A 25,839-nucleotide genomic window follows, 5' to 3' on the forward strand; every position below is an offset into this window, starting at 1 on the left:
GGCAAAGAGGGGGAAATTTTGCTTTCGCGAGCGACATTTTGCTTGCCATCACTGTGAAACCAAAGACCCTTTTATGTTTTCACTAAAGTAGGCAAGAGAGGCGATCAAGTAACATTTCCTGAAGTGACCGCAGAATTACGAAACGCCATTTATTCCACAACCAAATCCAATCGGAACATCGCAATCTAAAAAAGGGTCGATCAAGTATTGAAAATGTGTAATTAGGATTAGTGAAAAATGTCCCCTTAACAAGCCCTTTGCCTAGAAGTAGAAAAAATGGTAAGTAAGTTGATTTCCGGAGCGGGACCTGTGGCTGTAACACGTTTGTCAACTTGTTTAGATTGCTTGTTGTATTATTCCGTTTGAATTTCAAAGAAAAACAAAGACATTTGCTGAATATCCCGCTTTTTGAATTCTCTCAAAAATTCCAAATAATGGATTTTGATACGTTTCTCGTTTATTGATGTTTATAGTGATATCTTTAATAAAATCTATTGCAAACTTCTTTGCTGTTTTGTTTATACTTTTATTGATGGCGAATGAGTATATTCTATAAAGGCACATTCCTGCCAGGTACAAGGCTACACCTTTTCGAAACATTTTCGATACGTTCAAAATGTTATATCCCTGCCCAGCCTGTTTATTCATCCATCGGATTTCCAATTATTGCCCTAACTAAGTGAGAAAGGTTGGTTCCGAAAGGGTCGGAATGTGACATCTATAGGATTTTCCAATAACAGATTTTTGTGACATACGCGTTTTAAGTACCAGATTGTGTCCGATTCATTATCGAAAGGACATCCTATAATAGAGAATTCATGGGAAAAGACAGTCGGCCTAAAATTGACGAAGATGGAATGCCCATAGGAAATCAGTTTTTTATCCTTCTTTTGTTTTTTCATCATCTTGTAGTGACCAAATTGGGATGTTCGGACATCCACAGAATACCCCAACAAAAAGATTTTTTGCAAAAGTACTGAATAACTATATACAGAACCCATCGCACAAATTGGCTTACTTTTTCACTCATATATGATACATATATTATTTTATTGTTCAATGTTGCACCGATGTCCTTGCAACCCTCTCTCACCCTATATTATCTTCAGCACCTATCTCTGTTCTACACAACAGCAGAACTCGCCTCGCTCTCGCTCCAGCAGGTTGCTGTTTTCAAGCGTTTTTTTTATCTCTCAGGCATTTTTTATATAAATCAAATGTCAACAATATTATGATACGACTCTCTTCAATTAATCAGACAATAACAGCCGTTTTCCAAATTCGATTTTTCTATGTTTCATCAGTTTCACCTGTGGTATCTTCTTCAACCCTTATCAATTCGATGGCACAGAAATTTTCTTTTTGCGGGAGCTGTAAAAAAATCATTAAGACCAATTATTAATATGAGATTTGTTTTATTACTTACGCAGTTATTTTCTTAAAATGAAAGCATTGGGATGTAAAATATTACAAAGATCAATAATAATCAAGATTTTGTTTGACTTAGTTTAAGAGAAGACGTGCCGTTTCTTCTAAAATTCGGGTTTTCATTTTTTTAAATGTTCAATGGAATCGATTGTGATTTTTTTCTGAATTTTTTGTGAAAAAATATACCACAAATCTGTAAATTTGGTCTGGGATTTGGTGGGATAAAAGAAGCAGTAAATAAAAAAAACTTTCTTTGGCCCAGTGAATCGTTGAATAATCAAGATTCATCGTATGAATGGGAAACGATGTTTGTCGACTTTAATTGCCATGCACTAAACAAAAACACAAAAAAACAGGAATTGCTTAACTAGTGCGCTTTGCATTTAGCTAATTTTTTGGAAGGGAGATCCCAAAAACGAAGACATGTTGTCCTTTTTCGTCAATACATATTACTTTATTTCCAGATTACAGGTCCCCTTTAGATAGGCAAACATTCAGTTTAACGGTTCTCCATTGCGCTGTTTGCGGATTTGAACAGTACTTCCCTACTTGGCCAACGGAATGTGTGATTTCTTGGCGTGTAGCATTTGTAAGATACAAAAGGGTTTCAATAACTACTGATAATGGTGCTTTCGTTATATAGTCTCTAGGCGTTATATAGTTCTATAGCCTCTCTCCCTCGATAGCTGGAAACGCATTGAGCATGACGCATTGAGGCGGGAGTTTGGGTCAGTGGTCGTTAGGACTTGTCAATTTATGTTTCTTGAGTAGAGTTAGAATGGTGTATCTCCACATATGGGTACGTATGTCCACAATAGGTAGTGAAACCTTGTCTCCTTTAACACGAATATAGACACTGTATCCATCATCGGCTGGAAGTCTACTGCTTTAAGTTTTCCATTAAGGGTTTTGTTCCATAACATTGGTGCTTGTTTAGTACAGTGGAGCCTTTTTCAGAAGTACGGCATCACCTAATATTCACAACCACGATTGACATAAATATACAAAAAACTCGGTTCCGAACTTGGGCAAATGTGTCTTCAAAATAAACGCCAGGTCGTTGAGCGCATCCAACAGCCATCAGACGTCATTTAAAGCAAGGTGGTACTTCTCCGTGCCCAGGTTTATGTTTCATCCCTATTCATTTTTGTCGAATTAGGACGCAGCCAGACGGCAGTTCTGAAGGAAAGACAAGTTCCCAAGACTTTTTATCTATTTTGCATCTATGTTCTTCAGTCGCAACGACAGTGTTCACTGTGATTCTTAGGAGTTGATGTTGGTGCTTGTAAGGCTAGTGACTTGCCGTAAGGTTTTCCGGATCTGGTTCGATAGAAATAATCGAGTACAGTAGCAACCAGGCCAGTGGTTCCGTTTGAAACTCATTTTCAGTAACACCGCCATGATTTTCATTGCCAACTAAAGCTGGAACCTCTGTATAAAATCAATTTATCATTAATTTATTGATTCAAAACAATTGTGAGTAGTTCTTCAATATCCACGCTTCCCTTTTTTTTACTGGCTGTTCCATTCCTTGATTCACTTCCAATGCCTCCATAACGACTCGAAACGGTTCACACGGATTTTATTTGGCTTCGGATGTTGAACTAAAAATCTCAACTCCCATGAATATTGTTTCGTCAAATATGACATCACGCAAGACAATTACTAACACTGTTACACAGACAAAACCCATAGCTCTTGCACGTCATCACCTCCTGTGTTGGAAGATTTTCAGTTACCACGAGCGTTGTAGAGCAAACTTCTGACGTATTCTATTCCATGCTGTTCTGTTTGCCCTTTCACTGACGCCGTTTTGTTGAGACGTATAACGACAGGTCGTTTGATGGATGATTCCGGACACTTGTTTCCACTTGTAAAATTGTCAACGATACTCCCTTGAATCTTTTCTCAAAATGTTTTCTGGATGTTCTGATTGAGTCTTGATTTTAACACAGAATTCAAAAACTTGGTTAGCAGCGTCACTTTTTTTCTTTGAGAATTTTGCATCTGTAAATTCCGTATAGTCGTCCTTTAGCAGTGAGTAGAACTTGCAGCCATCTTGAATATTTACTTTGACTATTCCCACGTCACCATAGACGAGATCACTAACTTTTTCAGTTCTTTCTCATTCTTTAGCTGGAAAGAGTACCGTGCATTTTCCGTACAACCAGCCGTTGCACAGTTTGGCGTTATTATCTTGTTCAGGGTCAAGATTTATCTTTGGCAGCTTTTGACTTTATTGTTCTGGCTACATCTCTGCAATTTGCATGTGCTTATTGTTGATGAAGTAAGTGGGCAGACGCTGTCGAGGAAGCTGTAGCTGAAAGGTCTTCACGGTTTTTACAGTCGTCTGCCAGTACATTCAACAGATAAAGAGAAACCCCAAGCTTCTCTCCAATCTTGACGGTGTTTTTTTAAAATACTGAACGATGCCTGAGATTGGAAAAATAAATAAATGTAAAATCAAAGTAAATTTTTAAAATCCCATTTTACCTTTGTTCTTTTAAAACGAACTTCTAGTCCAGCTTCCGTGTGCACAGAGAAGAGATTGACCGATAGATTTGACATAGATTCCTTCAATTAAAGTAGTTAAATTTCTGTTCCCAATGCATCGTGCTTCAAGCTGTACTCCTCCAATTCCATTCACTTTCCAAGCTTCTTGGGGAATTTCCTTAAATGTTGTGAAGAAAGATCTCTTTAAAATAGTGATTGCACTTATGAAAAGTGTACTGTTCAATTATTTTTATTAACGTAATGTAATTACAATACGATTGTGTAATTCTTACAATCGCATACAAATTTAAAAAATTACAAACGTATTGTAATTATGAACTATTTCTCTTATCAGATAAATAGGTTCTAAGCTAGCGGTGACCGGTTGGTGATCACACCCCCGTCTTAAGTAAAAATGGAAAGCGATGGAACTAGATGCCTTAGATTTTTAATTCGTTCGTTCAGTAATTTCCCCTTTGAATTCTTTTTGTCTGACTTTGACGTTTCCTTCAACTCATGTCCTAATGAAAAACACGTTTTCTCTTTGCATCACACTGCATATTAAAAAACAAGAATGAATTATTATAAGCAGACGAATCTCATTTAAATTGCAGGTAGGCCTAAACATTATAGGTTTACAACAGATATTTTTTCATTCGATTTTTTTTCAGTCGGGCCAGGAGTTTTTTCTTCACTGGCTTTAACTTCATCTGTCATCTCGAACACACCACGCGTTTGCTTTTTTTACCAGCATCGAACTGTTATCAATATAAGAAATTCTAGAGTAGTTACTTATAGAGTAGACGAACAGTTTCTGCTGAAACAAGCGCTTTCCTCTCTTCAATGTCTCATGGTATGACTGTATTGGGGGGTTTGTCTGCAAATGGAATTTGATTCCAATTGCAGGTCGTCTAACAAAAATAATTTTTTGTTTTATTTCATTGTTCAGTGACTTCAGACTTCAGTCGATTAAGTAGCGGTTTCAGTAATCGGTAATCTCGAAAACACTCTCGCTTTCACTTTGTGGCAGCATCAAAATGTAAAAAAAACAATAAGTATTAGTTCAAATTAGATATAAAACAACTTGTTTCACTTACCTGAAGAGTAGACGAGCCGTTTCTATAGCATTGCTTTCATTTCTTCGATGTCCCATGGCATGAAAGTATTCAGGGTTTTGCTACTTGTTCCACAGGCTGTGCTAGTTCCATGACTGCTGGTTTCACGGGCTCCACTGACTGATTGGACTCAGAAGTCAGATTTTTACCAGACCGTGTTTCAAAAAATTTCTTTGTAAATAGGTTTATATACTATGGGAATGATTGAGTGAGGCAGCCAAGCCGCACTTAAGCTCCAGTGTACTTTGGAGAAGCCAATGTCCATCGGTGGGATTACCGGATTGGAGACGGTGTGGAAGACATTTTCTCCTGAATATTTAATTTAAAAAAATTAAATTATTATGGTTAATTTTAATTATAATAATTAAAACAGCTTACTTTAAATGATGGAATTCCGAAGGGGGAGAATTTAACAGTGTGTGTCGACTTTAGGGCTGTGGACCAGGACGTGAAAGCCCTGGACAGATCCCGGAACAAGGGGGGAATCCCGATAAGAGGCATTCCTTTAATAAATGTATTTCTTTATGACGATTTAAGGACGGATCTAATAACGTTCGCGGGAATCCCGATATGTGGAACGAGTCTCGTGATGAATACGGTGTTTAGTGTAATGGAATAAAATTGGAACTAAAATGGAATTATTCGAACATAATAAAAAAAAGGTGGAGGGTTTTTTGTGGACGACTTCGTTTTTCCGTTCAGTAAAATGGTTGGTGGGTTTCACAATGTTGACAGCAGAGAGTTGCATTATCCGCAGGGCAATACAGTGGTGATATCCCTCCACTAGAAAGTAATAAATGTCAACAGAGATAAAACGAAATCGTTAATCGAAAAGGTTCGATTTAGCTTCCACTTAAAAATAACTCCAATTTAAAGAAGGGATTTTCTCTCTAATTTCAACATTTGACGACTCCTTTGTGTTGGACTTCAGACTTATATCATTATGTAATCCGATTAGTTTTAATGGAGACATCAAAGTGAGGGGGAAGAGCATGACGAGACATCGCATTTGATTACAACGTACTTTTAAATTAAAGATAGAACCCAGTCCGAGGGCGGAGGAGGAAATGCCATAAATCGAGTGGAGGATGGCCATGGATCCCGGAGGCGCACCTGGTCGCCATTTTTTCTCAACGTCGGAGCCATTTCGAATGAGTTGATGCTTGAAACCTATGAGTGTTACCTATAAAAAACCGTGGCAACTCGAGTCGAATCCTCATTGTTTTATCTTGTCAAGAAAGAAAAGAAAAAGAATACAAAAATATGTAATAACATTTAGAAGGTTTCCGGAATGCTCGAAATGGAAAAATAACAAGACAAGGAAGATAAAAAAAAATAACTGGAAAACCAACGTGAGAGAAGTAAATGTGAAAAGTAAAAGCTGCGCACGAGTAAAATGAATGCGATTCTTGAAAAATCAATTAAATGGTTTGTATCTATCGGTTATTTTGTTCTCGTGCGGCGTAGTGATCTTAATTTTTTGTAAAAGTGAGTCGAGCAGTTCTACCTCGAAGTATTGTACGGAATCTCCTGGCAGGGTGGTAGGGACGGATATTGGGTACAAGCCGGGCATTAATGTCCAAGTGAAATGGCAACCGGTTTGACCATCGCCATCAGATTGAAATGAAGAGATTTGTTTTCTTCGTCGTAAATAGAATAGGTTGAGTCCTACGGGAAAAAGAGATTCATCGAAGTTTGACAGCGACTATCGGTGCATTTGTTACGAGTGTATGGGAAAGATCTTCCGAATCCATCACTCGCAAACCGTCGAACTTCCAATTCCAAATTTACAGTTGGTGGTGAATTCACTTGTTTTGTCAAAACAGAGCAATTTATGATTTCTTATATCTGTCTTAGAATTGGTAGAAACTTATTGTTATTGGAAAGCTCTTTTGCTTTCTCTCGACAATTGTCCCTTTTTCATGGTAACAACTGTCCTAAAGCCTGAAGTTCTAGGGCTTCGGCTAAGGCGATTTCTATAATCTCGAAAGTGTAGCGTCGATTTAACGCAAATTTCTACCAATTACAGAAATTTCGAAGGCCGACTAGCAACCTGATATAGTCGAGGAGGACAATCCAGACCTTGCGGAGACGGAGACTTTAATTCCGATAAATGAAGAGCCTGAAGTCGGAAGTCTACAGGAATTGGAAGGAGAAAGAAACTCGATCCAGTCGAGTAGTAAAGATCAGAATCACCTAGGATTTTTGGCAGAAACATTTGAGAAGACCGACATTTAAGAGTACAGATTTCTCTCTTCCCTTAAATTAACTGATGCTTATTTAAAAAAAAAATCAACTCAGTCTCATTTTGGTTATTATATATTTAGTTTCGTGTATTTACTCTGTGTTATGTAATGTATTGAGGTTTAAGTTTCAAGATGTTGATGGTTTTTTGGTCTGAATATGGTGTTTCTTCGTATTTTACAATTCAGTCTAATTTTGGTTCTTTCTCATTAGTGTCTTGTATTCACCCTGTATTATGTAATATATTGTGGCATAAGTTTCTAAGATGTTGATGTTTTTTTCACGCAGGGGAGAACACCTTTCAGTGCGGGAACTATTTTCGAGAGAATTGCGAGTTAAAGTCTGAATACAGTAAGTTAAAGTCAACTCACACGAGTCAAACGATACTGTCTATTAGTTTTCACAAGGCGAGAACTCGAGCTCAACTTTATCACCCGTATGAGTGAAGGAATTATAAAGGAAACCTGGAGATTACAGTCACACTTTCACTCGAAGCTAGCAAGATGAAGACTTCCGCTACTCGTCCATGTTACTCTACATAATCAAGAAACAGTTAATTTAGTTAATCACTTCAATACGTACGATAACTTAAATTGTTGGATTTGAAACAATGTGATACAAGCGATCACTGAAGTTGCCAGAGACCCGTCACAAGTTAGGTAAATACAAAAAACAGGATGTTCAAATAACGCATTGTCAACTAATTGCAGGCTCGAGTTTTGTCGAGACTGTTCTTTGTAAATGTTAATAAAAAAGAAATCGCTCCAATTTTTTTATTTGCAAAATGTAACTTGCGCGTTAGACCTTTCAGAAAAGTTGAACTTCTTTGTTTAAACTTCGCTCAGAAGATGTAAACTCATGTAAATTACTACTCTCAGAGAAGCGCTGTTTTGAAAAAGGTATACATGGGCATAAATTCTAAACATCAGGTTTCCTTTTAGAAAACAAAAATTTTTCCAGCACCGGCTTATACAAAAATTATCTGTTCCCTCCCTTCTGCTGCCAGGAGGAGGGAATCGTTTGTGTGACCATATCATTGTACACTTTTTTTTAATGCTAACTCGTTGTTTGATGTGATATTTTGCTTGTAATTGTGCTTTGGATTAATTGATTATAAGTGACGTTTAATAACTAGTGCTGCCAACATGTTTACTTGTCCTTCGTGTCAAAAAAGTGTTCAAGTTAACTCCACAAAAGATATGAAGGTGCACTTAAGCCATCATAAGCTATACGGAGAATAGGATTTCCCCATTCGATGTTGCGAACCTTATTGCGAAACGACGGCTGACAACATTTTTAATTTCATTATGCATTTTGAGCGATTTCATTTATCTAATTTTCAAACAAACGAGTGTGATGTTGTCAGCAGGTCTTGATATTGGCCTTGAAAACGGCTTCGTAAATTTCAGCGTAGAAAGAAACGAGGGAGAAGGGAGGGAAGTCGAGACAGACGGAAATGCTCAGGAGAGAGACAGTACCCCCCCCCCTCGTTAACACAACACATTTTTTCACTGAAAGAAACAATGGAGGCTAAAATGACGAACATGATTATAGATTTACGAGGGAGGGGGAATTTGCCTTTTAATGCAACCATCGACGTGAAAAAAATTTTCAAAGATTTATTTCATATCATAGTAGATAAAACTTTAACTTTAACTAACGAAGTTATATCAACACTTTTGGTTCCCGATACGACGTACCCGATGTGCACAATAAGTTGTAGAAACAAATCTTGCTTTTAATAGCTTGAAAACCATTTTCGATAAATTTGGATCCGAATACCGCATTCACCCTCGTTTTGTTTCACCCGAATTAATATTGATAGGCAGTTATCACGCGGTTGAGCATGTTTTAAATGAAGGGGAGTCAGGCGTACTAATTGTTAAGAACCCTCGATTGCACAATACTTTTCAATCAAAAAATTTTAAAAAGGACGTAATTTACCTAAATCTCATGAAATAACATGATGTCAAAAATAGTGTTTATTCTTGCTTGAATCAAGATTTTGGGAGAGTTTTCCGATAATGACCCACAAGGAATTGTATCATATATTTAATTTTTTGACGTCGGCCTTGGACTCACAAATCTTCTAAAGGCGGGGCGACCAAAAACAACAGCGGAATGTTTTACTTTACGAATCTGTCCCTTTCCCCAAGATTCAACAGTACGCTAGCTAACATCCACCTCCTTGCTATGTGCCATACAAATGATATAAAAAAAGACGCCCTTAACCAACTGTTGAGTAACATCGTTTCAGAATTAAAAGATTTGGGGAATAATGGGATCGCTTTTGAAAATAATGACGGAGGGAAAATGACACTGTACGTGAAGCTTGGGAAATTCACAGCAGACAATTAAGGCATAAACCAAGTTTTTGGATTAGTGGAAAAGATTCTGGTGACTATTGTTGTATTCTTTGCTATGCAACTCACGAAGACAAGCAGGCGCTCTAACAAACTGAGCTAACAAGCCTATGAAATCCAAATTATATTCTTAATTTATTAATCAAAGGTTCATTCATCATCAGTTAGATATACTCTGTGTGTCTTTAGAGAGAATGATTTAAGTTATCTACCAAGCAACGCTATATCAGCAGCCAATTTCAATCGTCACTATGAAGGCAATGCAAGCAAGTGATATTCATTGAGAGTTCGAAATATATTTGTAGTTTTATTGATCTGACATGATTCCCCATGGTTTGTGGTTAACTACTACTCATCATGAACTAATAATTTCGTTATATGCTATTAATCGTGGCGGGACTCGAACCCGCAGTTTTCGGATAACTATTTTCATAGAAGTCCGATGCCTTATCCATTAGGTCACACGACCTACACTTAAACAAAGTGCTAGGATTTTGCATATCTCATTTAACCTGCTCTTCAGTAAGGTAAAACGGAAATTTTGGTAAACCAAAATAAATATTATTACTAGATTGTCTGAAATTTCGGGCAGTTGTGGCCGAGTGGTTAAGGCGATATACATGAAATCTTTTCCTCTCTGAGGGCGTAGGTTTGAACCCTACAAACTGCGGTGAATTGCCATCTGTTTCACTTACTAATATTTTTTAGTGGAACAACTCATTTTCAATCGTTTACTATTATCTGAAATTTACGCATGATTACAAATATGAGCTCTGCAGTAATGGGTATCCTAGGTCCCAGGATCTATCTCGGAACCGTGGAGCCATGACCTGTCACTTGGCGTTTCCAGAAACGTGTCTATTTTTCAGAGGACAGTCCCAAAATGCATTATGGCGGTCTTTAAGTGTAGTTTACAAACATCAAATGTAGTCAGAGACAAATTATATGATGAAAAAATGTGTACCCATTTTGTTTACGAAGAATAGAAAAACGTCCGTACTTCCATCCGTAAAAGATCTATAAGAAATCGTAAAATTTAAAAATGAACTCTAACGGAAAACTATTGCAATTCCTTGGTTAGCTCAGACGGTAGAGCGCGGGACTTTTAATGCTGAGGTCAAGGGTTCAAGTCCCTTATCGGGCGGCTAGCCTTTTGATTTAAGTTAGTATTGGTGGTTTTCCACCATAAATTAACAAGTTAATATCGTTTGAAATCATTCACCATTATGGGCAGAATTCATTGATGTTCATAGACGACCAAACGAGGTCTAATGGTGTTTCTTTATTTTCCTTCGATGTAGGGAAATTGCGAACCAAAAGGAAGTACATTCGGATATAGGTCGTGGAACATACACAAATAATGAAATGAGATAGTGAGAAAGAGTATCCCTCATTGTGAGAGTAGAAAGCCTTGCTATTTGATACAACTAATTGCAATAGTAAATGTATGTCCACTTATAGAACTCGAAAGCTGTAAATAGAGTTTGTAGTTAAGATTTTTAAAAAAACATGGTTTTCAAGAGTGAGACGATGTCCACAGACGGTAATCTCTATATGTTTATATAACATGTGATGTTTGGCTATCTTCTAGGAAAAGCCTTGCAATATAACGTCATTCCTCGAATAGGAGATTCAACATTACCCAGCCTTTGTTGCCTTATGGATAAGGGACCGGCCTCCTAAGCCGGGGATTGCGAGTTCGAGTCTCGCCAGAGGTAGCGAGCAACCGAAACTATAATTATCGAAAATCGTCGTTAAATTGGCAATTACTTTTCTGTAGTTTTACTGTTTTCAAGCAAAAATTTTCATTTGTCCAAGTGTTGGGAAATCGCTGAAATGGCATGCTTAAACTTGGAAACCTTTTCCAGCGACAATTACTTGGCAGCGGAACTTCTTCTGCTGTTTTACAGGTGAACTCTGACCTTCTCATCCTCCTCTGCCGTCTTCACTGGTTCCTGGAGCAACAACGCGCTGACTTCAAGACGCTGGTCATGATGGTAAGGTGTATTCTCGGCAACGTGTACTTGTTGTCTCTCATCTACTTTTAGAAACTATCTAAACCTGGGTTACGATCACAGACCTCGACTTCGATGAACCTGACTGTTCTTACCACTCGAACGGACCATTGTTGAGAGCATGCCTTATCCAGGGTCACCCCGTTGCTTAGTTTGTCTTGTCTTGACTTTTCTTGTCCAGGACCATCACATATACAAAGACCTAAAGACCTTTCGTTCTTCTCTCACTGTGTAATCCTCCTACTGATTTTAAACTTGGATGTTCTCCAAAAAAATGACTAGAAATCACTTCTGGCTTCACTTGATCAAATGTTTTGTAGTTACATTCACCAATAAAATGCCACAAAACGCAGATAGTAGGATTAGAACCTACGCTCCAAGATGGAAACTGATTTCGAGTCAGTCGCCTTAACCACTCGGCCATATCTGCATTATCTACTCTAGCAAAATATTTAGAAACTATCAGTACCTTTTGAGAGTGGAAAATATTTTATGGAAGTATTACAGTGGCCCGTAAGAGGATCGAACTCATGACCTCCGCGTTATTAGCACGGCGCTCTAACCAACTGAGCTAACAGGCCTATGAATTCATAATTTATTTCTTAATTTATTAATCGAAGGTTCATTCATCATCAGTTAGATATACTCTGTGTGTCTTTAGAGAGAATGATTTAAGTTATCTACCAAGCAACGCTATATCAGCAGCCAATTTCAATCGTCACTGTGAAGGCAATGCAAGCCAGTGATATTCATTGAGTGTTCGAGATATATTTGTAGTTTTATTGATCTGATATGATTCCCCATGGTTTGTGGTTAACTACTACTCATCATGAACTAATAATTTCGTCATATGCTATTAATCGTGGCGGGACTCGGACCCGCAATTTTCGGATCACTACTTTCATAGAAGTCCGACGCCTTATCCATTAGGCCACACGACCTACACTTAAACAAAGTGCTAGGATTTTGCATCTCTCATTTAACCTGCTCTTCAGTAAGGTAAAACGGAAATTTTGGTAAACCAAAATAAATATTATTACTAGATTGTTTGAAATTTAGGGCAGTTGTGGCCGAGTGGTTAAGACGATGGACTTGAAATCTTTTCCTCTCTGAGGGCGTAGGTTCGAACCCTACCAACTGCGGTGAATTGCCATCTGTTTCACGTGCTAGTATTTTCTAGTGGAACAACTCATTTTCAATCGTTTACTATTATCTGAAATTTACGCATGATTACAAATATGAACTGTGCAGTCATGGGTATCCTAGGTCTCAGGATCTATCTCGGAACCGTGGAGCCATGACCTGTCACTTGGCGTTTCCAGAAAAGTGTCTATTTTTCAGAGGCCAGTCCCGATATGCATTATGGCGGTCTTTAAGTGTAGTTTACAAACATCAAATGTAGTCAGAGACAAATTATATGATGAAAAAATGTGTACCCATTTTGTTTACGAAGAATAGAAAAACGTCCGTACTTCCGTCCGTAAAAGATCTATAAGAAATCGTAACATTTAAAAATGAACTCTAACGGAAAACTATTGCAATACCATTTATTAAGTCCGGTTAGCTCAGACGGTAGAGCGCGGGACTTTTAATCCTGAGGTCAAGGGTTCAAGTCCGTTATCGGGCGGCTAGCCTTTTGATTTAAGTTTGTATTGGTGGTTTTCCACCATAAATTATCAAGTTAATATCGTTTGAATTCATTCACCATTATGGGCAGAATTCATAGATGTTCATAGACGACCAAACGAGTTCTCATGGTGTTTCTTTATTTTCCTTCGATGTAGGGAAACTGCGAACCAAAAGGAAGTACATTCGGATATAGGTCGTGGAACATACACAAATAATGAAATGAGATAGTGAGAAAGAGTATCCCTCATTGTGAGAGTAGAAAGCCTTGCTATTTGATACAACTAATTGCAATAGTAAATGTATGTCCACTTATAGAATTATTCCTGGACGACGCTACCACTGAGAAGCTTATGCATGCTTTTGTTTTCTCCACCAACGACAGCTGCAACTCTCTTTTGTATGGACTCCCCGAGAAGCTCCTGGACAGACTTCAACTTGTCCAAAACAAGGCGGCGAGGATGGTGAGAAGAGTGAAGAAGCATGATCACATTACTCCGCATCTGATGGCCCTGCACTGGCTCCCGATTAAGAGCCGTATAGTGTTTAAGATCCTCGTTTTAACGTTTCACTGCCTTCATGGATCCGCTCCAGCTTACTTATCTGAACTCATCAAGCCCAATCGCCCAGCATTGCAGTCCCGATCGGCAACGTCTCCTAACCTTCTATGTATCCCTAGGATTCGTCTTGAGACGTACGGTGCTCGCTCTTTCAGTCATGCCGCTCCGACGCTCTGGAACAAACTACCGGAGGATATTAGGGCGATCAATTCTATGTCGTTGTTTAGATCTCGTCTCAAGACGCATCTCTTTAAGATAGCATACATGTAGTTACGCAAGTTTGTCTCTGCCCAATGTAAGCGCTTTGACCATTTCATGAAAAAGCGCTATATAAATCCTGTAATAATAATAATAATAATAATAATAGAGTTATAATAGAATAGAGTTTGTAGTTAAGATTATTCAAAAAACATGGTTTTCAAGAGTGAGACGATGTCCACAGACGGTAATCTCTATATGTTTATATAACATGGGACGTTTGGCTATCTTCTAGGAAAAGCCTTGCAATATAACGTCATTCCTCGAATAGGAGATTCAACATTACCCAGCCTTTGTTGCCTAATGGATAAGGGACCGGCCTCCTAAGCCGGGGATTGCGAGTTCGAGTCTCGCCAGAGATAGCGAGCAACCGAAACTATAATTATCGAAAATCGTCGTTAAATTGGCAATTACTTTAATATTGTTTTACTGTTTTCAAGCAAAAATTTTCATTTGTCCAAGTGTTGGGAAATCGCTGAAATGGCATGCTTAAACTTGGAAACCTTTTCCAGCGACAATTACTTGGCAGCGGAACTTCTTCTGCTGTTTTACAGGTGAACTCTGACCTTCTCATCCTCCTCTGCCGTCTTCACTGGTTCCTGGAGCAACAACGCGCTGACTTCAAGACGCTGGTCATGATGGTAAGGTGTATTCTCGGCAACGTGTACTTGTTGTCTCTCATCTACTTTTAGAAACTATCTAAACCTTGGTTACGATCACAGACCTCGACTTCGATGAACCTGACTGTTCTTACCACTCCAACGGACCATTGTTGAGAGCATGCCTTATCCAGGGTCACCCCGTTGCTTAGTTTGTCTTGTCTTGACTTTTCTTGTCCAGGACCATCACATATACAAAGACCTAAAGACCTTTCGTTCTTCTCTCACTGTGTAATCCTCCTACTGATTTTAAACTTGGATGTTCTCCAAAAAAATGACTATAAATCACTTCTGGCTTCACTTGATCAAATGTTTTGTAGTTACATTCACCAATAAAATGCCACAAAACGCAGATAGTAGGATTAGAACCTACGCTCCAAGATGGAAACTGATTTCGAGTCAGTCGCCTTAACCACTCGGCCATATCTACATTAAATACTCTAGCAAAATATTTAGAAACTATCAGTACCTTTTGAGAGTGGAAAATATTTAATGGAAGTATTACAGTGGCCCGTAAGAGGATCGAACTGATGACCTCCGCGTTATTAGCACGGCGCTCTAACCAACTGAGCTAACAGGCCTAAGAAATCATAATTTATTTATTAATTTATTAATCAAAGGTTCATTCATCATCAGTTAGATATACTCTGTGTGTCTTTAGAGAGAATGATTTAAGTTATCTACCAAGCAACGCTATATCAGCAGCCAATTTCAATCGTCACTGTGAAGGCAATGCAAGCCAGTGATATTCATTGAGTGTTCGAGATATATTTGTAGTTTTATTGATCTGACATGATTCCCCATGGTTTGTGGTTAACTACTACTCATCATGAACTAATAATTTCGTCATATGCTATTATTCGTGGCGGGACTCGAACCTGGAATTTTCGGATAACTACTTTCATGGAAGTCCGACGCCTTATCCATTAGGCCACACGACCTACACTTAAACAAAGTGCTAGGATTTTGCATCTCTCATTCAACCTGCTCTTCAGTAAGGTAAAACAGAAATTTTGGTAAACCAAAATAATTATTATTACTAGATTGTCTGAAATTTCGGGCAGTTGTGGCCGAGTGGTTAAGGCGATAGACTTGAAATCTATTCCTCTCTGAGGGCGTAGGTTCGAACCCTACCAATTGCGGTGAATTGCCATCTGTTTCACGTGCTAGTATTTTCTAGTGGAACAACTCATTTTCAATCGTTTACTATTATCTGAAATTTACGCATGATTACAAATATGAACTGTGCAGTCATGGGTATCCTAGGTCTCAGGATCTATCTCGGAACCGTGGAGCCATGACCTGTCTAACCTAAGTAAACCTAAGTCTAACCTATAATGTTAAGTCTAAGTACTATAATTGTATTCGTGAGTGTTTTCGACAAACACGCCCGCTACCTTCTTACTCCTATTTTCTAAACTAACAAAGACTAGAAAACTTTACAAGTCCGTAGGTTATAGAAAACAAAAATCATAAGCTATTTCATAGATGTCTATCAATTTAATAAGTCAAATGGTCTAGTGGTTAGCGAGATGAGTTGCCAACTTCAGAATTGAAGGTTCGATCCTGGCCCACGTCGAATCTTTTTTTGTCGAAGTCTTTTAACAATGATAGTAATAAAACTGCATTTTTTATTGAAGAAAAACTACAGTTATTTGAACTAAAAAAACTATAGTTTTGCGGCCAAATTACTCTAGTAATGGAAACTATAGTTAAACTACAGTTAAACTGAAGTTCTTTTTTAGCTGGGTTATTACTAGATTGTTTGAAATTTAGGGCAGTTGTGGCCGAGTGGTTAAGGCGATAGACTTGAAATCTATTCCTCTCTGAGGGCGTAGGTTCGAACCCTACCAATTGCGGTGAATTGCCATCTGTTTCACGTGCTAGTATTTTCTAGTGGAACAACTCATTTTCAATCGTTTACTATTATCTGAAATTTACGCATGATTACAAATATGAACTGTGCAGTCATGGGTATCCTAGGTCCCAGGATCTATCTCGGAACCGTGGAGCCATGACCTGTCACTTGGCGTTTCCAGAAACGTGTCTTTTTTTCAGAGGCCAGTCCCGAAATGCATTATGGCGGTCTTTAAGTGTAGTTTACAAACATCAAATGTAGTCAGAGACAAATTATATGATGAAAAAATGTGTACCCATTTTGTTTACGAAGAATAGAAAAACGTCCGTAAAAGATCTATAAGAAATCGTAAAATTTAAAAATGAACTCTAACGGAAAACTATTGCAACACCAATTATTAAGCCCGGTTAGCTCAGACGGTAGAGCGCGGGACTTTTAATCCTGAGGTCAAGGGTCAAGTCCATTATCGGGCGACTAGCCTTTTGATTTAAGTTAGTATTGGTGGTTTTCCACCATAAATTATCAAGTTAATATCGTTTGAAATCATTCACCATTATGGGCAGAATTCATAGATGTTCATAGACGACCAAACGAGTTCTCATGGTGTTTCTTTATTTTCCTTCGATGTAGGGAAATTGCGAACCAAAAGGAAGTACATTCGGATATAGGTCGTGGAACATACACAAATAATGAAATGAGATAGTGAGAAAGAGTATCCCTCATTGTGAGAGTAGAAAGCCTTGCTATTTGATACAACTAATTGCAATAGTAAATGTATGTCCACTTATAGAACTCGAAAGCTGTAAATAGAGTTTGTAGGTAAGATTATTCAAAAAACATGGTTTTCAAGAGTGAGACGATGTCCACAGACGGTAATCTCTATATGTTTATATAACATGGGACGTTTGGCTATCTTCTAGGAAAAGCCTTGCAATATAACGTCATTCCTCGAATAGGAGATTCAACATTACCCAGCCTTTGTTGCCTAATGGATAAGGGACCGGCCTCCTAAGCCGGGGATTGCGAGTTCGAGTCTCGCCAGAGGTAGCGAGCAACCGAAACTATAATTATCAAAAATCGTCGTTAAATTGGCAATTACTTTTCTGTTGTTTTACTGTTTTCAAGCAAAAATTTTCATTTGTCCAAGTGTTGGAAAATCGCTGAAATGGCATGCTTAAACTTGCAAACCTTTTCCAGCGACAATTACTTGGCAGCGGAACTTCTTCTGCTGTTTTACAGGTGAACTCTGACCTTCTCATCCTCCTCTGCCGTCTTCACTGGTTCCTGGAGCAACAACGCGCTGACTTCAAGACGCTGGTCATGATGGTAAGGTGCATTCTCGGCAACGTGTACTTGTTGTCTCTCATCTACTTTTAGAAATTATCTAAACCTGGGTTACGATCACAGACCTCGACTTCGATGAACCTGACTGTTCTTACCACTCGTACGGACCATTGTTGAGAGCATGCCTTATCCAGGGTCACCCCGTTGCTTAGTTTGTCTTGTCTTGACTTGTCTTGTCCAGGGCCATCAAATATACTAAAGACCTAAAGACCTTTCGTTCTTCTCTCACTGTGTACTCCTCCTACTGATTTTAAACTTGGATGTTCTCCCAAAAAATGACTAGAAATCACTTCTGGCTTCACTCGATCAAATGTTTTGTAGTTACATTCACCAATAAAATGCCACAAAACGCAGATAGTAGGATTCGAACCTACGTTCTAAGATGGAAACTGATTTCGAGTCAGTCGCCTTAACCACTCGGCCATATCTGCATTAGATTCTCTAGCAAAATATTTAGAAACTATCAGTACCTTTTGAGAGTGGAAAATATTTAATGGAAGTATTACAGTGGCCCGTAAGAGGATCGAACTCATGTCCTCTTGATCTGACATGATTCCCCATGGTTTGTGGTTAACTACTACTCATCATGAACTAATAATTTCGTCATATGCTATTAATCGTGGCGGGACTCGAACCCGCAATTTTCGGATAATTACTTTCATAGAAGTCCGACGCCTTATCCATTAGGCCACACGACCTACACTTAAACAAAGTGCTAGGATTTTGCATCTCTCATTTAACCTGCTCTTCAGTAAGGTAAAACGGAAATTTTGGTAAACCAAAATGAATATTATTACTAGATTGTTTGAAATTTAGGGCAGTTGTGGCCGAGTGGTTAAGGCGATAGACTTGAAATCTATTCCTCTCTGAGGGCGTAGGTTCGAACCCTACCAATTGCGGTGAATTGCCATCTGTTTCACGTGCTAGTATTTTCTATGGAACAACTCATTTTCAATCGTTTACTATTATCTGAAATTTACGCATGATTACAAAAATGAACTGTGCAGTCATGGGTATCCTAGGTCCCAGGATCTATCTCGGAACCGTATGGCCATGACCTGTCACTTGGCGTTTCAAGAAACGTGTCTATTTTTCAGAGGCCAGTCCCGAAATGCATTATGGCGGTCTTTAAGTGTAGTTTACAAACATCAAATGTAGTCAGAGACAAATTATATGATGAAAAAATGTGTACCCATTTTGTTTACGAAGAATAGAAAAACGTCCGTAAAAGATCTATAAGAAATCGTAAAATTTAAAAATGAACTCTAACGGAAAACTATTGCAATACCGATTATTAAGCCCGGTTAGCTCAGACGGTAGAGCGCGGGACTTTTAATCCTGAGGTCAAGGGTTCAAGTCCCTTATCGGGCGACTAGCCTTTTGATTTAAGTTAGTATTGGTGGTTTTCCACCATAAATTATCAAGTTAATATCGTTTGAAATCATTCACCATTATGGGCAGAATTCATAGATGTTCATAGACGACCAAACGAGTTCTCATGGTGTTTCTTTATTTTCCTTCGATGTAGGGAAATTGCGAACCAAAAGGAAGTACATTCGGATATAGGTCGTGGAACATACACAAATAATGAAATGAGATAGTGAGAAAGAGTATCCCTCATTGTGAGAGTAGAAAGCCTTGCTATTTGATACAACTAATTGCAATAGTAAATGTATGTTCACTTATAGAACTCGAAAGCTGTAAATAGAGTTTGTAGTTAAGATTATTCAAAAAACATGGTTTTCAAGAGTGAGACGATGTCCACAGACGGTAATCTCTATATGTTTATATAGCATGGGACGTTTGGCTATCTTCTAGGAAAAGCCTTGCAATATAACGTCATTCCTCGAATAGGAGATTCAACAATACCCAGCCTTTGTTGCCTAATGGATAAGGGACCGGCCTCCTAAGCCGGGGATTGCGAGTTCGAGTCTCGCCAGAGATAGCGAGCAACCGAAACTATAATTATCGAAAATCGTCGTTAAATTGGCAATTACTTTTCTGTTGTTTTACTGTTTTCAAAAAATATAACGTCATTCCTCGAATAGGAGATTCAATATTACCCAGCCTTTGTGGCCTAATGGATAAGGGGCCGGCCTCCTAAGCCGGGGATTGCGAGTTCGAGTCTCGCCAGAGGTAGCGAGCAACCGAAACTATAATTATCGAAAATCGTCGTTAAATTGGCAATTACTTTTCTGTTGTTTTACTGTTTTCAAGCAAAAATTTTCATTTGTCCAAGTGTTGGAAAATCGCTGAAATGGCATGCTTAAACTTGCAAACCTTTTCCAGCGACAATTACTTGGCAGCGGAACTTCTTCTGCTGTTTTACAGGTGAACTCTGACCTTCTCATCCTCCTCTGCCGTCTTCACTGGTTCCTGGAGCAACAACGCGCTGACTTCAAGACGCTGGTCATGATGGTAAGGTGCATTCTCGGCAACGTGTACTTGTTGTCTCTCATCTACTTTTAGAAATTATCTAAACCTGGGTTACGATCACAGACCTCGACTTCGATGAACCTGACTGTTCTTACCACTCGTACGGACCATTATTGAGAGCATGCCTTATCCAGGGTCACCCCGTTGCTTAGTTTGTCTTGTCTTGACTTTTCTTGTCCAGGACCATCACATATACAAAGACCTAAAGACCTTTCGTTCTTCTCTCACTGTGTAATCCTCCTACTGATTTTAAACTTGGATGTTTAAAAAAAAATGACTAGAAATCACTTCTGGCTTCACTTGATCAAATGTTTTGTAGTTACATTCACCAATAAAATGCCACAAAACGCAGATAGTAGGATTAGAACCTACGCTCCAAGATGGAAACTGATTTCGAGTCAGTCGCCTTAACCACTCGGCCATATCTACATTAACTACTCTAGACAAATATTTAGAAACTATCAGTACCTTTTGAGAGTGGAAAATATTTAATGGAAGTATTACAGTGGCCCGTAAGAGGATCGAACTCATGACCTCCGCGTTATTAGCACGGCGCTCTAACCAACTGAGCTAACAGGCCTATGAAATCATAATTTATTTATTAATTTATTAATCAAAGGTTCATTCATCATCAGTTAGATATACTCTGTGTGTCTTTAGAGAGAATGATTTAAGTTATCTACCAAGCAACGCTATATCAGCAGCCAATTTCAATCGTCACTGTGAAGGCAATACAAGCCAGTGATATTCATTGAGTGTTCGAGATATATTTGTAGTTTTATTGATCTGACATGATTCCCCATGGTTTGTGGTTAACTACTACTCATCATGAACTAATAATTTCGTCATATGCTATTAATCGTGGCGGGACTCGAACCCGCAATTTTCGGATAATTACTTTCATAGAAGTCCGACGCCTTATCCATTAGGCCACACGACCTACACTTAAACAAAGTGCTAGGATTTTGCATCTCTCATTTAACCTGCTCTTCAGTAAGGTAAAACGGAAATTTTGGTAAACCAAAATAAATATTATTACTAGATTGTTTGAAATTTAGGGCAGTTGTGGCCGAGTGGTTAAGGCGATAGATTTGAAATCTATTCCTCTCTGAGGGCGTAGGTTCGAACCCTACCAATTGCGGTGAATTGCCATCTGTTTCACGTGCTAGTATTTTCTATGGAACAACTCATTTTCAATCGTTTACTATTATCTGAAATTTACGCATGATTACAAAAATGAACTGTGCAGTCATGGGTATCCTAGGTCCCAGGATCTATCTCGGAACCGTGGGGCCATGACCTGTCACTTGGCGTTTCCAGAAACGTGTCTATTTTTCAGAGGCCAGTCCCGAAATGCATTATGGCGGTCTTTAAGTGTAGTTTACAAACATCAAATGTAGTCAGAGACAAATTATATGATGAAAAAATGTGTACCCATTTTGTTTACGAAGAATAGAAAAACGTCCGTAAAAGATCTATAAGAAATCGTAAAATTTAAAAATGAACTCTAACGGAAAACTATTGCAATACCGATTATTAAGCCCGGTTAGCTCAGACGGTAGAGCGCGGGACTTTTAATCCTGAGGTCAAGGGTTCAAGTCCCTTATCGGGCGACTAGCCTTTTGATTTAAGTTAGTATTGGTGGTTTTCCACCATAAATTATCAAGTTAATATCGTTTGAAATCATTCACCATTATGGGCAGAATTCATAGATGTTCATAGACGACCAAACGAGTTCTCATGGTGTTTCTTTATTTTCCTTCGATGTAGGGAAATTGCGAACCAAAAGGAAGTACATTCGGATATAGGTCGTGGAACATACACAAATAATGAAATGAGATAGTGAGAAAGAGTATCCCTCATTGTGAGAGTAGAAAGCCTTGCTATTTGATACAACTAATTGCAATAGTAAATGTATGTCCACTTATAGAACTCGAAAGCTGTAAATAGAGTTTGTAGTTAAGATTATTCAAAAAACATGGTTTTCAAGAGTGAGACGATGTCCACAGACGGTAATCTCTATATGTTTATATAACATGGGACGTTTGGCTATCTTCTAGGAAAAGCCTTGCAATATAACGTCATTACTCGAATAGGAGATTCAACATTACCCAGCCTTTGTGGCCTAATGGATAAGGGACCGGCCTCCTAAGCCGGGGATTGCGAGTTCGAGTCTCGCCAGAGGTAGCGAGCAACAGGAACTATAATTATCGAAAATCGTCGTTAAATTGGCAATTACTTTTCTGTTGTTTTTCTGTTTTCAAGCAAAAATTTTCATTTGTCCAAGTGTTGGGAAATCGCTGAAATGGCATGCTTAAACTTGGAAATCTTTTCCAGCGACAATTACTTATTGGCAGCGGAACTTCTTCTGCTGTTTTACAGGTGAACTCTGACCTTCTCATCCTCCTCTGCCGTCTTCACTGGTTCCTGGAGCAACATCGCGCTGACTTCAAGACGCTGGTCATGATGGTAAGGTGCATTCTCGGCAACGTGTACTTGTTGTCTCTCATCTACTTTTAGAAACTATCTAAACCTGGGTTACGATCACAGACCTCGACTTCGATGAACCTGACTGTTCTTACCACTCGTACGGACCATTGTTGAGAGCATGCCTTATCCAGGGTCACCCCGTTGCTTAGTTTGTCTTGTCTTGACTTTTCTTGTCCAGGACCATCACATATACAAAGACCTAAAGACCTTTCGTTCTTCTCTCACTGTGTAATCCTCCTACTGATTTTAAACTTGGATGTTTAAAAAAAAATGACTAGAAATCACTTCTGGCTTCACTTGATCAAATGTTTTGTAGTTACATTCACCAATAAAATGCCACAAAACGCAGATAGTAGGATTAGAACCTACGCTCCAAGATGGAAACTGATTTCGAGTCAGTCGCCTTAACCACTCGGCCATATCTACATTAACTACTCTAGAAAAATATTTAGAAACTATCAGTACCTTTTGAGAGTGGAAAATATTTAATGGAAGTATTACAGTGGCCCGTAAGAGGATCGAACTCATGACCTCCGCGTTATTAGCACGGCGCTCTAACCAACTGAGCTAACAGGCCTATGAAATCATAATTTATTTATTAATTTATTAATCAAAGGTTCATTCATCATCAGTTAGATATACTCTGTGTGTCTTTAGAGAGAATGATTTAAGTTATCTACCAAGCAACGTTATATCAGCAGCCAATTTCAATCGTCACTGTGAAGGCAATGCAAGCCAGTGATATTCATTGAGTGTTCGAGATATATTTGTAGTTTTATTGATCTGACATGATTCCCCATGGTTTGTGGTTAACTACTACTCATCATGAACTAATAATTTCGTCATATGCTATTAATCGTGGCGGGACTCGAACCCGCAATTTTCGGATAATTACTTTCATAGAAGTCCGACGCCTTATCCATTAGGCCACACGACCTACACTTAAACAAAGTGCTAGGATTTTGCATCTCTCATTTAACCTGCTCTTCAGTAAGGTAAAACGGAAATTTTGGTAAACCAAAATAAATATTATTACTAGATTGTTTGAAATTTAGGGCAGTTGTGGCCGAGTGGTTAAGGCGATAGACTTGAAATCTATTCCTCTCTGAGGGCGTAGGTTCGAACCCTACCAATTGCGGTGAATTGCCATCTGTTTCACGTACTAGTATTTTCTAGTGGAACAACTCATTTTCAATCGTTTACTATTATCTGAAATTTACGCATGATTACAAAAATGAACTGTGCAGTCATGGGTATCCTAGGTCCCAGGATCTATCTCGGAACCGTGGGGCCATGACCTGTCACTTGGCGTTTCCAGAAACGTGTCTATTTTTCAGAGGCCAGTCCCGAAATGCATTATGGCGGTCTTTAAGTGTAGTTTACAAACATCAAATGTAGTCAGAGACAAATTATATGATGAAAAAATGTGTACCCATTTTGTTTACGAAGAATAGAAAAACGTCCGTAAAAGATCTATAAGAAATCGTAAAATTTAAAAATGAACTCTAACGGAAAACTATTGCAATACCGATTATTAAGCCCGGTTAGCTCAGACGGTAGAGCGCGGGACTTTTAATCCTGAGGTCAAGGGTTCAAGTCCCTTATCGGGCGACTAGCCTTTTGATTTAAGTTAGTATTGGTGGTTTTCCACCATAAATTATCAAGTTAATATCGTTTGAAATCATTCACCATTATGGGCAGAATTCATAGATGTTCATAGACGACCAAACGAGTTCTCATGGTGTTTCTTTATTTTCCTTCGATGTAGGGAAATTGCGAACCAAAAGGAAGTACATTCGGATATAGGTCGTGGAACATACACAAATAATGAAATGAGATAGTGAGAAAGAGTATCCCTCATTGTGAGAGTAGAAAGCCTTGCTATTTGATACAACTAATTGCAATAGTAAATGTATGTCCACTTATAGAACTCGAAAGCTGTAAATAGAGTTTGTAGTTAAGATTATTCAAAAAACATGGTTTTCAAGAGTGAGACGATGTCCACAGACGGTAATCTCTATATGTTTATATAACATGGGACGTTTGGCTATCTTCTAGGAAAAGCCTTGCAATATAACGTCATTACTCGAATAGGAGATTCAACATTACCCAGCCTTTGTGGCCTAATGGATAAGGGACCGGCCTCCTAAGCCGGGGATTGCGAGTTCGAGTCTCGCCAGAGGTAGCGAGCAACCGGAACTATAATTATCGAAAATCGTCGTTAAATTGGCAATTACTTTTCTGTTGTTTTTCTGTTTTCAAGCAAAAATTTTCATTTGTCCAAGTGTTGGGAAATCGCTGAAATGGCATGCTTAAACTTGGAAATCTTTTCCAGCGACAATTACTTATTGGCAGCGGAACTTCTTCTGCTGTTTTACAGGTGAACTCTGACCTTCTCATCCTCCTCTGCCGTCTTCACTGGTTCCTGGAGCAACATCGCGCTGACTTCAAGACGCTGGTCATGATGGTAAGGTGCATTCTCGGCAACGTGTACTTGTTGTCTCTCATCTACTTTTAGAAACTATCTAAACCTGGGTTACGATCACAGACCTCGACTTCGATGAACCTGACTGTTCTTACCACTCGTACGGACCATTGTTGAGAGCATGCCTTATCCAGGGTCACCCCGTTGCTTAGTTTGTCTTGTCTTGACTTTTCTTGTCCAGGACCATCACATATACAAAGACCTAAAGACCTTTCGTTCTTCTCTCACTGTGTAATCCTCCTACTGATTTTAAACTTGGATGTTTAAAAAAAAATGACTAGAAATCACTTCTGGCTTCACTTGATCAAATGTTTTGTAGTTACATTCACCAATAAAATGCCACAAAACGCAGATAGTAGGATTCGAACCTACGCTCCAAGATGGAAACTGATTTCGAGTCAGTCGCCTTAACCACTCGGCCATATCTACATTAACTACTCTAGAAAAATATTTAGAAACTATCAG

At 38.6% G+C, this 25,839-nt stretch overlaps 17 non-coding genes across 17 annotated transcripts; 8 read left to right on the top strand and 9 right to left on the bottom strand.

The window, feature by feature from the left end:
• Positions 1–12,006: 12,006 nt before the first annotated feature.
• Trnas-cga lies at positions 12,007–12,088 on the bottom strand. Its single transcript has one exon. It is a non-coding gene; the product is annotated as a tRNA-Ser (tRNA).
• A 77-nt stretch (positions 12,089–12,165) lies between these two features.
• Positions 12,166–12,239, bottom strand: Trnai-aau. Its single transcript has one exon. It is a non-coding gene; the product is annotated as a tRNA-Ile (tRNA).
• Positions 12,240–15,821: 3,582 nt separating this feature from the next.
• On the top strand, positions 15,822–15,903 carry Trnas-uga. The gene has a single exon. It is a non-coding gene; the product is annotated as a tRNA-Ser (tRNA).
• A 635-nt stretch (positions 15,904–16,538) lies between these two features.
• On the top strand, positions 16,539–16,620 carry Trnas-uga. Its single transcript has one exon. It is a non-coding gene; the product is annotated as a tRNA-Ser (tRNA).
• A 1,692-nt stretch (positions 16,621–18,312) lies between these two features.
• Trnas-cga lies at positions 18,313–18,394 on the bottom strand. Its single transcript has one exon. It is a non-coding gene; the product is annotated as a tRNA-Ser (tRNA).
• A 183-nt stretch (positions 18,395–18,577) lies between these two features.
• Positions 18,578–18,661, bottom strand: Trnar-ucu. Its single transcript is given in 2 exon segments — positions 18,578–18,613; positions 18,625–18,661. It is a non-coding gene; the product is annotated as a tRNA-Arg (tRNA).
• A 119-nt stretch (positions 18,662–18,780) lies between these two features.
• Trnas-uga lies at positions 18,781–18,862 on the top strand. Its single transcript has one exon. It is a non-coding gene; the product is annotated as a tRNA-Ser (tRNA).
• A 1,167-nt stretch (positions 18,863–20,029) lies between these two features.
• Trnar-ccu lies at positions 20,030–20,102 on the top strand. The gene has a single exon. It is a non-coding gene; the product is annotated as a tRNA-Arg (tRNA).
• Positions 20,103–20,905: 803 nt separating this feature from the next.
• Positions 20,906–20,979, bottom strand: Trnai-aau. The gene has a single exon. It is a non-coding gene; the product is annotated as a tRNA-Ile (tRNA).
• Positions 20,980–21,255: 276 nt separating this feature from the next.
• Positions 21,256–21,339, bottom strand: Trnar-ucu. The gene is given in 2 exon segments: positions 21,256–21,291; positions 21,303–21,339. It is a non-coding gene; the product is annotated as a tRNA-Arg (tRNA).
• Positions 21,340–21,458: 119 nt separating this feature from the next.
• Trnas-uga lies at positions 21,459–21,540 on the top strand. The gene has a single exon. It is a non-coding gene; the product is annotated as a tRNA-Ser (tRNA).
• A 973-nt stretch (positions 21,541–22,513) lies between these two features.
• On the top strand, positions 22,514–22,586 carry Trnar-ccu. The gene has a single exon. It is a non-coding gene; the product is annotated as a tRNA-Arg (tRNA).
• Positions 22,587–23,392: 806 nt separating this feature from the next.
• On the bottom strand, positions 23,393–23,466 carry Trnai-aau. The gene has a single exon. It is a non-coding gene; the product is annotated as a tRNA-Ile (tRNA).
• Positions 23,467–23,742: 276 nt separating this feature from the next.
• Positions 23,743–23,826, bottom strand: Trnar-ucu. The gene is given in 2 exon segments: positions 23,743–23,778; positions 23,790–23,826. It is a non-coding gene; the product is annotated as a tRNA-Arg (tRNA).
• Positions 23,827–23,945: 119 nt separating this feature from the next.
• On the top strand, positions 23,946–24,027 carry Trnas-uga. The gene has a single exon. It is a non-coding gene; the product is annotated as a tRNA-Ser (tRNA).
• Positions 24,028–25,001: 974 nt separating this feature from the next.
• Trnar-ccu lies at positions 25,002–25,074 on the top strand. The gene has a single exon. It is a non-coding gene; the product is annotated as a tRNA-Arg (tRNA).
• A 647-nt stretch (positions 25,075–25,721) lies between these two features.
• Trnas-cga lies at positions 25,722–25,803 on the bottom strand. Its single transcript has one exon. It is a non-coding gene; the product is annotated as a tRNA-Ser (tRNA).
• Between the last annotated feature and the right edge of the window lie 36 nt (positions 25,804–25,839).

Source organism: Daphnia pulex, chromosome 10, assembly GCF_021134715.1.
Source record: "Daphnia pulex isolate KAP4 chromosome 10, ASM2113471v1".
Classification (NCBI taxonomy): Eukaryota; Metazoa; Arthropoda; class Branchiopoda; order Diplostraca; family Daphniidae; genus Daphnia; species Daphnia pulex.